This window comes from Pygocentrus nattereri, chromosome 23 (genome assembly GCF_015220715.1).
Source record: "Pygocentrus nattereri isolate fPygNat1 chromosome 23, fPygNat1.pri, whole genome shotgun sequence".
In the NCBI taxonomy this organism is placed as follows: domain Eukaryota; kingdom Metazoa; phylum Chordata; class Actinopteri; order Characiformes; family Serrasalmidae; genus Pygocentrus; species Pygocentrus nattereri.
The window spans coordinates 14,111,429-14,131,383 of record NC_051233.1 but is presented as its reverse complement, the minus strand read 5'-3'; the positions used below and the strand labels follow the sequence as shown (position 1 = coordinate 14,131,383).

The 19,955-nt window shown below is 39.1% G+C and overlaps 1 long non-coding RNA gene across 1 annotated transcript; it reads right to left on the bottom strand.

Moving 5' to 3' along the window:
- Positions 1 to 6,132: 6,132 nt before the first annotated feature.
- On the bottom strand, positions 6,133 to 9,108 carry LOC119262292. Its single transcript, XR_005129526.1, has 5 exons — positions 8,973 to 9,108; positions 8,304 to 8,695; positions 8,030 to 8,128; positions 6,958 to 7,156; positions 6,133 to 6,231 (listed from the first exon to the last, which is right to left on the bottom strand). It is a non-coding gene; the product is annotated as an uncharacterized LOC119262292 (long non-coding RNA).
- Between the last annotated feature and the right edge of the window lie 10,847 nt (positions 9,109 to 19,955).

The window sequence follows — 19,955 nt, the reverse complement described above, 5'->3', positions numbered from 1 at the left end:
CTGGGCTAAGAACACTGACGCCCTCTACAGGAAGGGTCAAAGTCGTCTCTATTTTCTGAGGCGCCTGAGGTCCTTCAACATCTGCCAGACTATGCTCAGGATCATCTATGAGTCTGGTGGCGAGTGCTATCCTCTATGCTTGCATGCTGGGGAAGCAGGCTGAGCGTGGCAGACACCAACAGACTCAACAAACTGATCCGCAAGGCCGGTGATGTTGTGGGTGTGAAGCTGGACTGGCTGATGGCAGTGTCGGAGTGGAGGATACTGTCTACGCTGCAGGCCATTATAGGCAATGGCTCCCACCCACTCTACAACATGGTGATGAGACGCAGGAGCACATTCAGTGCAAGACTCATTCTACCGAAATGTACCACAGAGCAAGGAAGTCATTCTTACCTGTGGCCATCAAACTCTATAACTCCTCCCTCAGTGTGTGATCTACAAAGTGTGGTTCATCTGTGCAAAACTCAATACATAACTGTACTGTTCATATGTGTAATAATAATAATTATGTGTGCAACAACTCAGAGGTACAATAATTTGAACTGCCTACTAGATGCTTAATATTTATTATCACAGTCACCACCACTTTACTATATTTGTCACGATTGGCCCCTCCCAGTCCTGTCCATGTGTTCATGTTTTGGTTTAGCCCCCTCGTTTCATGACTCCACCCATAATTGTCTCCACCTGTTTTCCTGTGTTTGGCCCTGGTCTTTGTTGCTTGAATCTCTGTCTGTGTTGTTTTCTTTGTTTGAATCTTTGTTTGCTTTGTTGGTGTTATATGCTATGTTGGATTTTCTGTTTGTACTTTTTGTTTGATTCTGATTTGTCATATCTGCCCCCCCGATCTATCTGTATTGGCTCTATGACAGTAATCAAGTCTTTCAGAGCTGCTGACTCTTCATTATCTGCTTGTTGTGAGTCACTGATATAGAGACTCAAGCAGATAGTGTGTGTAAGTGTGTGTCAGAAGCTGCCTGCTATGTGTGTGTGTGTGTGTGTGTGTTCTGGACTATTTTCAATAATGGAGGTGAGGAAAACTACAGTAAATAGAGATACTCATGACTCATCACATAAGAACGGTCACACAAGACATTATTCCCAACAGAGCCCAGACTGGTTTTATTTGTTGTGTCTTTTGCTCATTAGTGAACTTCACCGTCTACTTTTCTGCAGTGCAGTGGGATTAAACACAGGAGAGTATAAAAAGAATAAAAAAGGGGGGCCATCCTACCCACCCGGAGAGAGCGAGGCCAATTGTGCTCTCGTGGACTCCCAGGTACGGATGGCTGCAACATCAACAAGGATCGAACTCATGATCTTCTGATGATAGGGCCAACGCTGGAGCCCCGATCACTCAATGCTTTCAATGCAACTTCATGAAGATGTTCAGCTAAATGGCTAAAGTGTAAACCTGCAGCAAAGTCTCAATTATAGAAAGGCATAACATTATGCATCACCTCCTTGTTTCTACACTCATTGTTCATTTCATCAGCTCCACTTACTGTATAGGTGCACTTTGTAGTTCTACAAATACAGACTGTAGTCCATCTATTTCTCTGCATACTTTGTTAGCCCCCTTTTACCCTGTTCTTCAGTGATCAGGACCCCCATGGACCCTCACAGAGCAGGTACTATTGTATAGTAACACTGATGTTGTGGTGGTGTATTAGTGTGTGCTGTACTGGTATGAGTGGATCAGATACAGCAGTGCTGCTGGAGTTTTTAAACACTGTGCCCACTCACTGGCCACTCTATTACACTCCTACCTTGTCAGTCCACTTTGTGGTTGTAAAGTCAGAGACAATAGCTAAACTGCTGCTGCACATTTTGTGTTGGTCATCCTCTAGTCCTTCATCAGTGGTCACAGGACGCTGCCCACAGGACTATGTTGGCAGGATATTTTTGGTTGGTGGACTTTTCTCAGTCCAGCTGTGACAATGAGGTGTTTTAAAAACTCCAGCAGCACTGCTGTGTCTGATCCACTCATCCATGGGGTCCTGACCACTGAAGAACAGAGTAAAAAGGGCTAACAAAGTATCAGAGAAACAGATGGACTACAGTCTGCAATTGCAGGACTACAAAGTACATATATACAGTAAGTGGAGCTGATAAAATGGACAATGAGTATAGAAGCAAGGAGGTGGTCATAAAGTTATGCCTGATCGGTGTATATTGTGTGTGTTAAATCTATTATCTGGCTACAGTTCATAGATTTCACTGGATGTTTAATCAGTCTCAGTTTTATGTCCCAATTTTTTCATTGTAACTTTTCTGCTTTGCAGTCATGATGTGGAGGTTTAGTGTCAGAGTGACAAACAAGGTTATTGTTTATTCTACTGAAAAGCTCCATTTGTCCTTCACTCCACATTAACATCATTCATCCTCTGTATGTTTTACCTCCTTTATCTGAACACATCAACATTCTCATTTCTGTCTTTTTATCTTTCATTCTGAGATGAGACACTGATGATGTTGAGTTTGTATAGAGTGAATACTTACTGCTCCACATCCCTACTGTACATTCCTCTGTTGTGTCTCTACAGGTGACCTGACACAGATAATCTCCTTCATCTGACCATTTACATTCTCTAATCTGAAAGGAAACATTTCCTCTCTGCAGCTCCTGAGTGAACAGACTCCTTTGTAGCCCCTCCCCTCTGTCTCCTGCCTTTTCTTATAGAGACAAACACAGTCTGTCCCCTTAAACCACCTGATCTCCATGGCAACAGCGCTGATTTCAGGAAACATGACACAAGATAGAGACCACAGAATCAAACAGATACTCTGTATATTATGGTCAAATAAGTTTAAACTGATCTGTGTAGTAACGCGCGCACACACACACACACACACACACACACACACGTGTCTTTGCTACATGGTGGGGATACAAGACTAGATGCAGCCGGGTGGGGACCACCCTTTCTAAAGTGTTTAGAGACAAGGCAGAAGCTGATCTGAGTTCAGAAACATCCCAATGCAATGCCAAAAAATACAAGAATTTGCAACAAAAGCCAGACCTGACATTCTGCATACAGGTGGGGACCCTGCCAGGTGAGATATCCTTGTGGGAACCAGTGATGTCAAAAAAATGTGCATATGAAAATATGACCTCATATGTCATGTGTATGTCTGGAAGGTTACCAGTGGGGACCACATCTTAAATGTTTTTAAAATGTCTTTTTCCCCTCAATTTCTAAGGAAATATTAAACATAATTCACATGAACTCCAGACCATATCAACAGTCATCAATATTCTTTTGCTCACCTGTTCTCCAGATGTCATCAAGATTTTTTCCTCACCCTTAGCTTGCTCATTAGGTGTTCTTACACATTCTGCAAAGTTGCTTTGTGACAAACAGGTGTAAAAAGCACTACATAAATAAATGTGTATGTCAGTGCAGTATTAGAAAAATGCAGATTAAAAATGATATATTTGGAGTAAAAAATCTTTTTACTCCAAATATATCATTTTTAATCTGCATTTTCCTTTTAATTTTTTTCTTTCTTTTTTTTTACAGATTGGGTGAACTTGTAGTTATACAAAATCTCTCAGGTGTTGAACTGTTCATAAGATTTCTTGGAGTTAGAAAAAAGAGGAATGAAACAGTACAGCATGGAGATACAACAAAAAAGAGATTATAGAAAGAGAGTTATAGAAAAAGAAAGGGAGCAGCTTGTAAATGGTGTAGAAATTATATAATAGAGAGATGGGATAACAGAATGAAGGGAGGGAAGATGCTAAAATGAAAAGAAAAAAGTGATCCACATAGGAACAGAGACGGATAGACAAATAGAAAGACAAACAGATCAACAAATAGATCCATAGATAGACAGATAGACAACAGTCAGATAGACAAATAGACAAAGACAGACAGACAAATAGGCAGATAAAAAGGTACCATCTTTTTTCTTTTTAAGAGATTAGGTGAAGCCTCTACGGTCCAAAAAACCAAACTGATAAACAAAACAGTAGGTCACAATGACCAAACACATGGACCGCAAGGCTAATTGTTTACGTCCTTTTTTCGCTCTCTCTTTGAGATGCAGTTATGCGATTCTTCACATAAAACTTAACTGCTTCCCAGTTTCTGGATTTAAGTGCTGCTGGAGTTGCACTTATAAATTCTATACATTCTTTTTTTACCCAGAACTCTGCCAGAGGATATCCAATCCATGAATTTGTCTTCCACCGCCTTGATCTCTTCAGAGGACTATTGTCTTCTTTTTGACTTCAAAGAACCTAAAGAACATCATTCATTTATTAATTGTCTTCCCATTTTCGAAATGGGCAAACATCCTTTAAATCTTCGTCTGAAATCCTTATACTTTAAAGGAGGGATATTATGATTCTCTGTTTATTTGCATTATTTTGTGTGTCATGTAGCCTTTTGTGCATGTAGAGTCTAAGAATCAAAATAAGCATAATAGGTCCTAATAGGCCAAAATACACTCACACTCAAGCATACTGGTAATGCAAGACATCCTGAGACATAAAACCTGAATAAATCCTTAACTGAGAAGTAAACGTTACCAAAACAATATAAAATGTCTTAAAGACACTTTTTTAAAGTAAATGTTTTGGAATATTTTATTCTACACAATTCCTAGAATTAATGGATTGGCTATTAAATATGCAGAGTTAGTAACATATATCATTTGAAATAACAGAAAGGGGTAGACTGATAAAGAAAAAGGGAGAGAAAGAGGAAACAGTAAAGAGCCAAAAAAATGACAGACACGTAAACAGCCATTCAGACGAGTCACATTATTATGACCAGTTTCTACACTCGCTATCCATCCTTTCAGGTCCACTTACTGTATAGGAGCTCTGTGTAGATCTATAATTACACACTGTAGTCCATCTGTTTCTCTAATACTCTGTTAGCCTCCTTTAACCCTATTCTTCATTGGTCAGAACCCCACAGGACCACCACAGAGCAAGTGTTATTTGGGTGGGGTGTTAGTGTGTGCAGTGCTAGTAAAAGTGGATCAGACACAGCAGTGCTGCTGGAGTGATTAAACCCCTCAGTGTCGCTGCTGAACTTAGAACAGTCCACCAACCTGAAATATGCAGCCAACAGCTTCCTGTGGGCAGCATCCTGTGACCACTGATGAAGGACTAAAGCAGGGTTGTTGTCTTCAGAAGTTCTGATTAGCTGAATGGGGTGTTTTAGATTTGGGTTGGAGTTGAAACTTACAGGAAGGTAGCTCTCTAGAAGCAGGGTTGGTGACTCCTGGGCTAGAGGATGACCAACACAAACTGCTGCAACAGATGAGACTCTGTCTCTGACTTTACATCTACAAGGTGGAGCAACTAGGTAGGAGTGTCAAAGAGTTGACACAGTGATTAATCACTCCAGCAGCACTGCTGTGTCTGATCTACTTGTACCTGTGCAACGGACACCATGTCAGTGTCACTCCAGTGCTGAGAATGACCCCCCTTTAAAATATCTGCTCTGTGGTGGTCTGGTGGGATCCTGATCATTGAAGAACAGGATTAAAGGAGGCTAACAGTGTATCAGAGAAACAGATGGACTACAGTCCGTAATTATAGTGCTCCTATATGATCAGTGGAGCTGATAATGTGGACAGTGAGTGTAGAAACAAGAAAGTGGTGATAATAATGTGACTCAACTGTGTGTTACAGCAGGCTTTACTCAACTGAATGTGGAAATGAATATATACCTTTGGAGACTGAAGGCGACTGAGGTTTTTGCTGTTGCTCTGCATTCCTGTACTGACCCTCAGACTCTGACTGGTCTCTGTCTGCAGGTGCTTTCTCTGAAAAGCATTGTAGGAAAGGGGGAAAGGTAGGAACGGGAACAGTGATATTTATAGACAGGAAATAAACTGTTCCTTTTACAACATGAGAAGAGATGTTAAAGTGACAGAGGGATAGACAGAGGCAGGTAGATGAACACATGGATGGAAAAGATGGATAAGATGAAAGACAGATTTGGAGAGGGGTAGATAGAATGACAGAGTTAGATAAAGGTGAGTAGATAGGTAGACTGATAGAGTCAGAGAGGGATAGATCAATAGAGAGTTGGGAGGAGGTAGAATCATAGTTGGACGGGGTGAACATAATTATAGATAGAGTTGAATGTGTAAACTAATACATACCTTTGGACACTGAAGATGACTGATGAGGTTTTCGTTGTAACTCTGCATTCCCATCTTGATCTTCAGACTCTGACTGGTCTCTGTATGAAGGTACAGTCTCTGACAAACACAGCAGGAAGGGAGAGGTTATTCATATACAATAACTATAGTTCCCAAGTGTCTTGCAACCTTCTAGGTTCCTGATAATACTAGTCACTCACGATAAAAGACATTATTTTCCCTTTTCAGGGTGGCAGATATCCCAACATTGAGGAGAACTACAGTAGGAATGGGAACAGTTTATAAATATTACAGTGAATAAATTGCTCACTTTTACAACCGACTACAAATTTAAGTGACTGCAATTTTTATCCCTACTGTAGTACATGGCATGAAAATTATGTTTTTATTACTGTCTATAAGAAGGTAATGGTACTAAAGCATGCAGATGCGATGAATGTAGTTGAAGGATTAGTAAAGTGTGGACCTCAGTGGTACATATTAAACTGTTATTAGAGCTGAAGCATTTTGAGAACATTAGTGTTGTGAACACGGTTTCCTTTATTACATAAAAGATCCAACTGAATTCTTCTTTCCTTCGATTCCCTATACTAAAACTAAGAGCTCTAGCCACTTCCAGCTTGTTCTTATGAATTCATTCCAAGTGTCTTGCCATCTTACAGAACAGTTCTGAGCAATACAAGTAGTATTGTTTTTTGTTGTACATCATTCTGCCATGTACTGTCTTCTTCAGTTTCATAACCGATATTTCACTACTGTGATCGCCATCTCAATTTGGCAAGTCTTTAACTACTGTTGAGATAGATAAGGGGGTTTTGTTTTTACCTTTGCTTTTGTTGTGTGAGGTCACTTTATCATGCGATTGTGCTCTGAAGTCGGTCTCAATTCTTCTCTTTTTAGGTGAAGGGATCCTTTCACTTTCTTCAGAACTAGTCTCAGATGTGTCAGGAATGTACCCGTCTTCACTATTTTCAGCACTGCTGACTGATGCATCAGGGGTGTATCCAAGTAATTTTCTTGTCAACTAGAAATTGAACATTCAAGATAGCTTTAGTTTTTATCTGACTTGTAATTTATTGTTTTAATTTATACGCTTAGTAATAAACAGTATGACATCCAAATTGAAATGAAAACTGCTCAAGGAATTGGCTAAAATAACTCCCGACAATGTTTATTACAAAAAGATTTACAAATTAGGGCTGCAATGAACCTCCCTCAAACAATTTTCTCTTTGTGAAGCACTGGAAGTTGATTTTTTCACTGCCTGTGTTTTTCACTGCCTTTTTTAAGTTTTTGGGCCTGTGCTTTTGTACTTTTGCACTTTGTACTTCTTGCAGGGAATGATTTGAAGAGGGATGTCATCCCTCTGTTAAAAGAAAAGTACAAAAATCATCCCACTTGCAAAACTGCCACCCATTTTTTGATAGTGTTTGGATTAATGTAATTAAGTGATACGATTAGAATCTACTGATCTAAAATCTTCATTATACATATTTTAATTCTGCCCATATTTACACACTAAATTGCCTTGGATATATTTGAAGTAACCCCATTCCATTTACATCTCCCTTGATTAAAAAAAAAACTGACCACGGATTAAACATATCTGTTAGCAGGACAATATAGATATGTTGCTACGCTATTTTCTAATAATCCTTGTATTTTTATTGATAAACGAAACATTGTGTGTACTGTATTTTGTCTGTGATGGGCTGATTAAGCCATAATGGAAATAGTTGTCAGTTGTAACTCCATACTATTATACTTATACCTCTTGTACAATATTGTGTATTGATACTACTGCCATCACCACATAATTTGCCCTGTACTAGACCAAGTTCAGTGTAGCTCATCCATACTAGGCTCAACTTAGGCCTTGAAGGAGCTTGACACTGACCTGCCTCTCCTCTCCATGCAGTCCATTACAGCAGCAGATTTGCACGTTCTTCCTCTCTATGCATTTACTGTGAGTGGTGTGCAAGGTGTCATCATATTACTGAGAGAGAGAGAGAGAGAGAGAGAGAGAGACATAGACAAGGACAAAGAAAGACAGAAGTTGGAAATGTAGCTATTTCAGCTAGATTTGCTAAAGGATTGGATTGGGTTCATTCTTTTTTCCCCTCCAATATCTGATGCGGAATTTTCTGCTGACATCAACAAAATTACAATACCTGGTATTCAGTGCCACCTGTAAACCAGAATTGTTGGCAGGCCAAATGTGTTGCCCAGCTTCACTGGGGCTTCCGGTACTCTTCGTCATTGGCACAAGCAAAAGTCAGTACACAGGCAAGCAGGCACACAAGAAAAATCTATAATCTGAAAACAGTGAGGCCAAAGAAAAACAAAGAACTGTAAACACTGAGAAAGTTGAACATGAGAATGGCAATAAGTTGCTGACTCAGCTGTAGATGTGTAGAATGTTGAGTAGATGGAAGCAGGATGATGCTGTTCCTAATGAGCGCCAATGCTGGTTGTGAGACTTCCGGCTGAGCTGGAGACTGGGCAGACCATCGGAGCATGTGAACGGGAGGATTTCCAGGAGACTGGAAATCTGACTGGGCAGCTGTGAAAATCGGGGCTCATCATCTTTTGAGCTTCAGACACCACATTTCATTTTGTACTATGGGGCAAAACATACTGAAGCACAACTAACAGGCCTCAGGAACCCAACAGTCCAAATTCATTATAAGAATTGGGATGGGTGTAATGGAAGCTATATGTCTATACATTCTGTCACATGGCTTAAAAAGCTATGAAATATGGCTAACAGAGGGACTGCAGGAATGCACCACTTGTATTCATGCATGGAAATATTGGATTAAAAAGATTGCACCATGTACCTGTATCTGAAGCTGAAGGGGATTCACCAGCAGTCGGTCGTAGGCTGGTCATTTTGTGTTCTGAGGAGACAAACAAAGATAAAGACTTGTGTGTAATTATATCATGAATCAAATAAGTCGATACATAAAGAGACAGCGTAATGTCCACCCCATAAATGTTAAATTTCTATGGATTAGAATTTGAACAAGGCTAAGTACACGTATTAAAACATAGTTCTTATTTCTACTGGGATCCTGGGATTGTTCATTATTGTCAATCCGGTGGTAAAACACCACACATTCTCTTTTAAGAAGACCTGTGATTTTTCCTCCAATGTTGATTTTCTTAACTGAATTACCAAATATTCTCTAGGTAATGTGTGAATTTACTATACCTATTCTGCCCCTACTCGTGTGTGTGTGTGGCTACAAGCTCGGCAGATAGACAACAGGTTTCCCAAGAAAAGCCGGATGCCAAAATTCTCTTCAAGCTTTACTTAAGATTCACTGTAAACCTGTAAGCAAACATACAAAATATATCTTAGTTACATTTGTTTGTGTAGTGTATTTGCATGACACTGTACTTTTAAAAGAACAGAAACCGAATCGTTAGCTTAAGGCTAACGTCTATGGAAAAGTCCATATAGATGCTAGCGATTAGCGTTTACAAATTAACTTGAGACATAGAATTATTTTCGTTCATTAACCAAGGTTTACATCAAAAATAGTCTCAGTATAAAGTTATACAGCAACTGAACCTAAAAATACTCACAGGCAAATGTTTTCCTGGCCATAAAATGCAGAGTAAGAACCGTGACTGTTCGTTTTCCCCATACAGCCTGAACTACCTACAAGAACACTGAAAGTGCAAATAAACGCTGCTGCGACAATCTTGACCACTGGAGGTCTCCCTTTTGCCCACTGTTAATAACAGAACATCACAATACCCTTATATGTATGATTGAATATATATTCTGTGAACATACATATGTTTGAAGTTCATTTTGACAAACAGGAAGGAGGAGATATTGTAGAAATGTGGTATCATCATCTCTCTTGTACTAGAGCAGATGTTCAGCCACCATGCTCCATATGACAGAATGATGTATGTATATTTGGTGTGTTTGTTTGTGGCTGAGACAGGGGATTTGGGAATTGTCCACTTCTTCCCATGCATGAAAAATGCAATTAAAATGATTGAACCTTTCATTTATATCAGAGTTTCATCCACTGGAGACTGGGAGGCCATAAGAGAATGACACTGGGAGTGAGGCTGGCTGAGGAGACTATGAGGCCTTGCCTTACTTCCTTGTCTTACATTTAGATTTTCCTCTTTTCACTGTCTCCTCTGCCTTTCCATCTTCATTATTCTCCACTCTTCCTCTCTCTTCCGCCTCTTTAGACCGTATCTGTCACATACAACGTTACCTTGGTTTCAGTGTAATATCTAACACAACAATACACCACACTAGCACTGGAGTTATACAGACATGGTAAACATGTACACCACCATCCCACACACCTCAGGGGTGTGGTTCATTCTACAGGGAGAGCTGGTGCGAGTTCTCGTCTTCAAGATCAGACCCTCTAGTAACTGCACCCTGTCCTCTCCTGTCTCACTAGTCCTCCAAGGCTTTATGAAGCTATGACACGCTGTAAAAACACAAATAAAACCATAAAGAATTGTGGATTGTAAAAATGTCTTAAATTTGTAATTTTACCACATAACAAGGATTCTCACAATAGTTCAATCAAAATTGGGAATGCTTAAACTGTTCATACCTATTATGTAGAGCTGCAACAACTAATCAACATCACTAATAACATTGATAATAACAGACTGCAAGGAATCCAATTATTGATTAGTTAGATTAGACTGAAAGCATTTCCACTTCTCATTTATATCACTTAATTCAAAGAGGGAAAGTATAGATGGTACAGACTACAGCTTAGGCTTTGATGTAGCTTGACACTGACCTACCTCTCCTTTCCATGCAGTTAATTACATCATCTGATATCCTGCACTGTGCGTCTCACTGCATCAGAGACAACATGATGTTCATCGAGGACGGTGTGCAAGGGGTCATCACATTACTTACAGAGAGCCAAAGAAATATGTCAGTTTGTTAAAATTATCAGTCAAACACTAAAGAAATAGTTAATTAAAGTGTTACCATTATCTACTGATATGACAAACATCTTGATATTTCATTAAGAAAATAAGACATAAGAGGCCATATGTCACAGTGATTTTGCACTGAAAAACAGCAACAAAATACTATATAATAAAATAAATGCAAGTCATTACTGTGAATAATAGTTGCAGTGCAAAATTCTTCTGGTAAGCAATGTAGTTTGTTAACTGCGTGTTATGCTTATATAAATATTATTTTCATTGTTTTAAAGAATGGCTATATATCTCACTAGTGTGGATGTTGTTGTATTTATTTCAGCTCCATTAAAAATCTGCTGTGCTAGCATTTGATTATGCAAGCATTTGATTATGTGAGGATCATGTGGAACACTTTCAGTTTCATAGTACATCCTGCTTTTTTGCCATTTCCCCAGAGAAAAACACCAGAACAGTGATTATTCTAAAAATATAATGAGTTTAATGCTAGATATTAAAAGTGTTAAACGTTATTGTTTTCCTTTAAATGTTTTAGTAAAGCAACATTTTTCTTCTTTCTGGATGATTGTTTAAGATGCTAAATCCAGGTTGTACTGTCTTGTATAAAACACAGAGACTTTATCAAAGCAGTGGTGGAAGTAACAGATCAGCTGCTGATCTCTGTAAGTGAACTCAGAGCTGCTCTGTGATGCTATTGGTTACATTCTGGATGTCCTGCTTTATTTAGCTCTAAACTACAATCAGAGACTTTAATTAGTTAGTCTGATGATGATAATAATAGCTATGCTGAGATTGGATAATTAGTGAAGTCAAAATAATCATTAACAATCATTACCACAAAGCAGATTTACTGAAAATCCGGGTCCCAGCCCCAGTGAGCTAGCCATCCTCCTCTGTTCAACACCGGATAGCAAATATATGGAATCTATAGAAATACAGGATAGGAATTAAAACAGTTAATATACAACCCCAATTCCAATGAAGTTGGGACATTGTGTAAAACATAAATAAAAACAGAATACGATGATTTGCAAATCCTTTTCAACCTATATTCAACTGAATACACCACAAAGACAAGATATTTAATGTTGGAACAGATAAACTTAGCAAATATTCACTTATTTTGTATTTGATGCCTGCAACACATTCCAAAGAAGTTGGGACAGGGCCAACAAAAGACTGGGAAAGTTGAGGAATGCTCAAAAAACACCTGTTTGGAACATTCCACAGGTGAACAGGTTAATTGGAAACAGGTGAGTGTAATGATTGGGTTTTAAGGGAGCATCCCTGAAAGGCTCGTTCATTCACAAGCAAGGATGGGGCGAGGTTCACCACTTTGTGAACAATTGCGTGAGCAAATAGTCCAACAGTTTAAGAACAACATTTCTCAGCATGCAATTGCAAGGAATTTAGGGATTTCATCATCTACAGTCCATAATATCATCAAACGATTCAGAGAATCTGGAGAAATCTCTGCAAGTAAGCGGCAAGGCAGAAAATCAACATTGAATGCCCGTGACCTTCGATCCCTCAGGCGGCACTGCATTAAAAACCGACATCATTCTGTAACGGCTATTACCACATGGGCTCAGGAACACTTCAGAAAAGCATTGTCAGTGAACACAGTTCGTCGCTCCATCTACAAGTGCAAGTTAAAACTGCCATGCAAAGCGAAAGCCATATATCAACAACACCCAGAAACGCCGCCGGCTTCTCTGGGCCCGAGCTCATCTGAGATGGACTGACGCAAATTGGAAAAGTGTCCTGTGGTCTGACGAGTCCACATTTCAAATTGTTTTTGGAAATCATGGTGAATCATGGTGAATCATGGTCCTCCGGGCCAAAGAGGAAAAGGACTGTCCGGATTGTTATCAGCGCAAAGTTCAAAAGCCAGCATTTCTGATGGTATGGGGGTGTGTTAGTGCCCATGGCGTGGGTAACTTGCACATCTGTGAAGGCACCATTAATGCTGGTGCATACCGGTTTTGGAGCAACAGGTGCTGCCATCCAAGCAACATCTTTCTCAGGGACGTCCTTGCTTATTTCAGCAAGACAATGCCAAGCCACATTCTGCATGTGTTACAACCGCATGGCTTCGCAGTAAAAGAGTGTGGGTACTAGAGTGGCCTGCCTGCAGTCCAGACCTATCTCCCATTGAAAATGTGTGGCGCATTTTGAAGCGCAAAATACGACAATGGAGACCCCGGACTGTTGAGCAACTGAAGTTGTACATCAAGCAAGAATGGGAAAGAATTCCACCTCCAAAGCTTCAACTATTAGTGTCCTCAGTTCCCAAATGCTTATTGAGTGTTGTTAAAAAGAAAGGTGATGTAACACAGTGGTAAACATGCCCCTGTCCCAACTTCATTGGAAGTGGGGTTGTATTTGTGACATCTAAAACTTTCATGGTGTGAACACTGATCATCAGCTGAGGAAATAAAAGCCTCTATCATTTTTTCTAGATTCAGTAAAGACAGTATCTTAACTGGTCTACAGTGTGAAGTAACTGATCAGTTCTTATTGTGCTCTTTTGAAGTAGTTTAGATGATTTTAGAAATAACACTACTTGAGGATAATCATTCAGTTTTCTTTCTAACACTGATCTAAAGAAATTAAAACTGGAGGAAGACAGGAGAAATGGAAAGAACAGAGTTGGAGTCTATGCATTATAGACCACTTTTAGTACATGATATACATTCTTGGGAGTTAGCTTTACATATACATTTTGCATGTTAATATCATCTTTTATCAGAGAGATACAAATGTGTTCTCCATTAATCTGTTCTAAAACATTTTATACCTGAAATAGTTCTAAAAGAATATACAGCATTTTGGAATAAAACTCTTCATATGAGTTGGTCAAAGAGAGGAAACACCACAGTATTACATAGCCAGAAGGAATGTGATTACAGGGTTTGATGGTTTGAGGGTCAGTGTATAGCCAGTGGGGTCTGACAGGGAATCAGTGTGCAGTGGGCTACAGCTGGGTCTTTATGATGTATTTCAGTCATTTCATAAGACTGTTAATAAATCACATTCACGTAGACTGTCACTGTCCATTATATTAGTAATCGAGTTATCTACTAATTACTGGTAGATTTACTGATTTTTAGCTATTAGATTTTTAACTATTTTTAGCGGTTTAATAAATGAATTAGTTTCATGTTATTCTGGACAGTTTTCCCTGAACAGCCCACTGAGCCTTCAGACTGCAACAGATACAGAGTTAATGGAAAGAATGAAGGTTGTGGAAGGAAGGATGGCTGCAGTCTACACTGAGTGAACAGAACAATTCAGGCCACCTGCTTAACAGCTGAACACAACAGTAAAACAAGCTGGATGTGATCAAATCTGAGTAACTACATGTGATATTTATACACCTGTTTATGAACCACAGATCAGACCTATTCATTAGAAATAGGTCAAATAGGTGAAACAGGTCAACGACACAATAACATAAACAGTACAACACAATCACACAACTAAAAAACAAATATACTGTAACTCCTCACTGGTTGGATTCTGTACAGATGCTTATCAGATACACTTCGGTGGTGGAAGAAGTAGGAAATAGGCAGTACGAGGGGATAAAACTGGGAAAAGGTATGGAAAAGGCAAGAAAAAATAGATGGAAGAGAAGCAGAAGAAAATACAGAAGAAAGTAATCAGTGAGAAGGTTGATGTCTGTTCCTCCAAGCTGCTGGTTCAGGCATCAGGAACCTTCCCTGTAAAAATAAACTAAATAATTAGAAACAGGTTGTGGTCCTGTGATGTTAAGATAATTCTTTAAGATTTCAATGGGGTTTCAGTCAGTCGGCTGGTACTGTTGGATCTTTCCAACTTTACACAAAATTAAATGTTTACATAAATAAATCAAATAAATAATAAAGAATCCAGCAATACCAAAAGTATGTAGGAATTACTAAAGAAGAAGAAATTAAATAAGGGGAGGGGACATATTGTCACTCTTGTAAAAAATCTTGTATCTTTTCACCTTTTGCCTTGTGTCAAATTTCACGATGAATGGGCAAAAATAAATCAGAAAAAATTCATTATACTATAATGAAATTTCAAATTCATACATTAGCTTCCATTACAAGTTAAGAATGTTAATTCCATCGTCTGTAAAGTAACTATTGTGGAGATATGAAATTTTTTTTTGACAGCAGTGATATGAGTATAGATAAAGAAGAAAGAGAAACAATAAGAGAATGAGGGCCGTTGAATGGTGGTCCTGGAAGCTACTTCCGTAACCAGTTCCAGAGGGGAGTGAAGCAGTCACAGCTCCTAAACAGGACAACTGAAAAACTGTGTTAAAGGAGAACTCCACCTATTTTAATTATATTCTACATAATAAATGGTAAACAAAGCCATTCAATGTGTTTAATGTGATTTGCTCTCTTCTAGAGATACTGGCAAGAGCACTATTGTTCACAGTAGTGGTGATAGGAACCAAATGTCTGAAGAGTTTGTCTCTGAAAGCTTCCTCACAGAAAATTATTTAACAAAATGGTTAGACATACGCTGACTGACATCTGACACGTTGTTTTATAATAGTTTTGGGATTAAAGTTTCATAAATGTGGTAAACTTTCATTAATGGTGGAGGGGTACACATAGGGCATTGTAAGGCAAAATAGTGTCCAAAGTTTCCCACCAAGTTTCCCACCATTTTACCATCACTAGAATTACATATAAAAAATCACCACCACTGTAAAGACATGAGAGTGTGTTTCTCAAATAACCATTTCACACCAAACCACTCTGAATGATTCTGATTATATCTTGACTGAGTTACTAGGAAATTAGGGAACAGTGGTGGAAATGCTTTTCAATATAACATTGATTACTGCAATTCTTATTTTTATCTGTCATCTCTTACTGTCATATCCATCCATCCATTTTCTAAGTCGCTTCTCCCTCAGGGTTTGTACTGACATATATCTTTTAAAATATTTCAATATGAGAGTTACTGTCACCCTTACTTGCGTTTCTTCTTTTTCTTCCACCTGGCAGCTTCCTTGAAGGTCTGGTCTGTGAAAGAATTTCTGATTTAGGATTAAAGACTCAATGCTGTGATATCAATGTTATAATATATCCTATATGAATTTATATACCTGAATTACTAGCTCTGTGTTTTAGTACTTTGAATTGTCTCTTCTTCAGGCACACAACTGCCTCTTCTATGGCTCCAACGGAGGTCTCTGATTCTTCCTCCTGGTGCTGCTCCTCCCCGAGTGAGATGGTCTCCACTGCCTCCTCCTCTTCATCTCAGGCTGCAGATTCTGGTGCAGCTCCTCCACTGTGGCCTGTATGCGCTGAGAAACAACACACAGAGAAAACTGAATTGAGGAAGAGTTCAGAAACCTACTTGGAATTCCTTATTCTTTCACATATTTAGTATATTGTGACTTCATCAGAAGCTCCTTTTTTGATGGACTGGAGCTCCTCGACCTCAGCAGTGACCCTCTTATAAAACATTTTACATCACTGCAAGCCATCAACTTTACATGCTTATCAGTCATGTTTTGAAAAAGGGCATCCTTACATTTGTCAGGTGGCAAGCACTCTGACGTTCTGCATTCTGAACAATTCCCTGTAAGGAAGTGATGAAGATGCTGAAGGCAGTCTTTAAATATCTGTGTTTTAGATATGTGAGTGAACTCAGGTCAGATTTTGGTGTTTTTTTTTAGCTTTTTAATCATTGACTCACAAATAATGTTTTCATCTCCTCACATGTATATTACTGTGTCACTTTTTGGGTAAATGATAGAAATATCCAATTTTGTATGCGTGGTAACGGAAACTGACCTGTATAAAACAAGGAAAAATCACAAAATCCATTTGTGAATATTTTTTCAAATCACGTAATATGTACAGCAAGGGAATTTGCACGGTTTCATTTAAATGTTCATTTATGTGTTTTTATTATACATTCATGAATATTTGAGTTAATACAGCCATTGAAAACATGTCATAGAAGATTTTTAAAAATGGTAACTGGCAAAATATGTTTAACAGATACCACCTTTAAGACAATGTGTTCGTTAAAAATGTGGTACTCTTTATATGACGGGTCACATGACCAGAGTTCAGTTAAGGGCGTGACCATGACATTGTGGGTCAGAACCAACACGGATGCAGAGGGAAGACTTACAGCCCCAAAATAACCTCATTCTACAAGTGGTCCAAGAGGCGCACACGGTAATGGTCTCTTATTTCTTTGTATTGTGTTTGTTGATGTGTCTGTACATGGATAATGTGATACGTTTTCAAAAGTTTTATGTGATTTCCTCACATTTTTGTTATGGGTTCATGATGGTATAGGGGTATATTAGTGTGCATGGCATGGGTGATGTTCACATCTATTAAGACACCATTAATGCTGAACAATATGTTTATATGTCTTTTTCAGGGAAATAAGCCTTACTTATTTCAGTAAGACAGTGTTAAATCACATTCTGCACGTATTCCCACAGCGTTTGCATTTGGCACATTATTCAATGAAAAACACGACAAAGGAAACTCTGAACTGTTGAGCAGCTGAAATCCTGTATCAAACAAGAATGAGAATTTTTTTCTACAAATGGAGGCAATGGAAAAGGGAACATAATGGGTACAAAACATCCTCCTTTTAGAAACCCGTTGAGAAGAAATAAAGTTGGCAGAGAGAGAGAGAGAGAGAGAGAGAGAGAGAGAGAGAGAGAGAGAGAGGGGGATGGATGAATGGTTGGATGGATGGATGGATGGTGGTGATGAACTATCCAAGGTGCTGAAACAGGTCTAGCGTTCACTGCGGTCTTTTACATTATTTTTCCGATAAATGCCTTGAATGTTTGATTAGATCAGAGGTTGCTGGGCTGGGGTCGCGACGTGATCCCAAGTTGTCGCCAGGGTGGTCGAAACTGAAAATAATTTTGACGACTGCATTCAAGCTCTGCTGCACAGCTCCACCTAGAGGCCACAGACAGGACCGGTTCAGAGCCTGCGTCTTCCTGTTTCCCCCACTGTATCTAAGACATGAGGGCCAACCGCCAGAGGGCGCCCGCGAGCGAGTCCTCGTTGAATGGGGTCAATGGAGCTAATGCTAAACGGCTAAAATTTAAATGTAAAATAGTTCCTAAACATTTATTTTAGAAAGATTTTAAAAAGCAGAAGGATGTATTTCGCTAAAAAGCAAAGAAAACCCACCAATGTATTCATTTTTTCCTACACCAAACAGGTTTTGGGCAGTAGGATGCTAGCATAACAGTGGATAAGTCCAACTGTGGCCAATTATGTACTAGGTTTGATAGTGAGTTGGTGATTTTAATGCTTTCGTGCGTGAATAAATACAAAATACACCCGAAGAGTTTATATTATATTATTAAAACGTGTAGGAAATATAATCTGCATGTCTTTTTTGTATTGTAATGCAATTCATTACTGAGTATGTGACAGTGTACTCAGTATTCAGGCATCACTACTTTATTAAAGTATTCTTTCCAACACTGTACATTCACACACTTGACTGTATTTACTATAAACTCCAATTAAAACTGCTGAAATAAATACATCTGTGCTCAGCACTACTATTTAAAATGATTCTCGCAAGGATTTTAACAGTGTCCTGCTGAAATTATTAATATTAAGTGACCCTTATTAGTCCTACAATGGGGAAATTTCACCTCCGCATTTAACCCAGGATAGCAGCAAGAGTGAAAAGGAAGGTTTACAAGACAGTAGTGCGTCCTGCTATGATGTATGGTTTGGAGACTGTGGCTCTGTCTAAAAGACAGGAGGCTGAGCTGGAGGTGGCGGAGATGAAGATGCTGAGATTTTCATTGGGAGTGACAAGGATGGACAAGATTAGAAATGAGCAGATCAGAGGGACAGTGAAGGTGGAGCAGTTTAGAGATAAAGCCAGAGAGGCCAGGTTGAGATGGTTTGGACATGTGTTGAGGAGGAATAGTGGATATATTGGGCAAAGAATGTTGGAGATGGAGCTGCCGGGTAGAAGGAGAAGAGGTAGACCTCAGAGAAGGTTTATGGATGTAGTTATGGAAAGTACAGGAGGCAATGGATAGGGCAAGATGGAGGCAGATGATCCGCTGTGGCGACCCATAAAGGGAGCAGCCAAAAGAAACACCACATACACACTAGTGAGCACACACACACTAGGGGGCAGTGAGCACACTTGCCTGGAGCAGTGTGCAGCCCTATCCTCAGCACCTGGGGAACAGTTGGGGGTTAAGTGCCTTGCTCAAGGACACCTCAGTCATGTACCGCCATCTTTGGGGAGTGAACGTGCGACCTTTCAGTCACAAGGCCGGTTCCCTAACCTCCAACCCACGACTGCCATGAATCAACAAACAATTTACATTTCACTGAAATTCAAACAGAATGTTTATTGTCTATTAACTCACATGGACTCAATGAACTAATATGTTTAGGATAGTCGAGATAACTTTTTTTTAGAGTTAAAACATGGAATAAAGGGACCATAACAAAGTAAAGAAGAATTAGTGTCTAAGCACAATTAAAATAGAATCTGTGCACAATTAAAATCTGTGCACAATTAAAATAGAGCCTGTGTGTGAGTGTTAATACGTAAAGGCAATGTTTGATGTTGTCTAACAGTATTAGTTCACAGTTGTGGTAGTACCCCGATTTTCACATCACAAATTGCTTAGGAATGTTAGCAAATCAGCACATCAGCACATAAGCATAAAGCACATCAGATTTTTGTTTACCTGACTACAGAATGAGGCCTGTCTGGGGTCATAGAGCCAACAGAAGCGAAGCTTATTTGCAAAAATATTACAATCCTATCTCATCATAAGAATTAAAGTGTAAATATGCAAAGGATGGTCCAAAAGAGTTCCAACCCTCTTC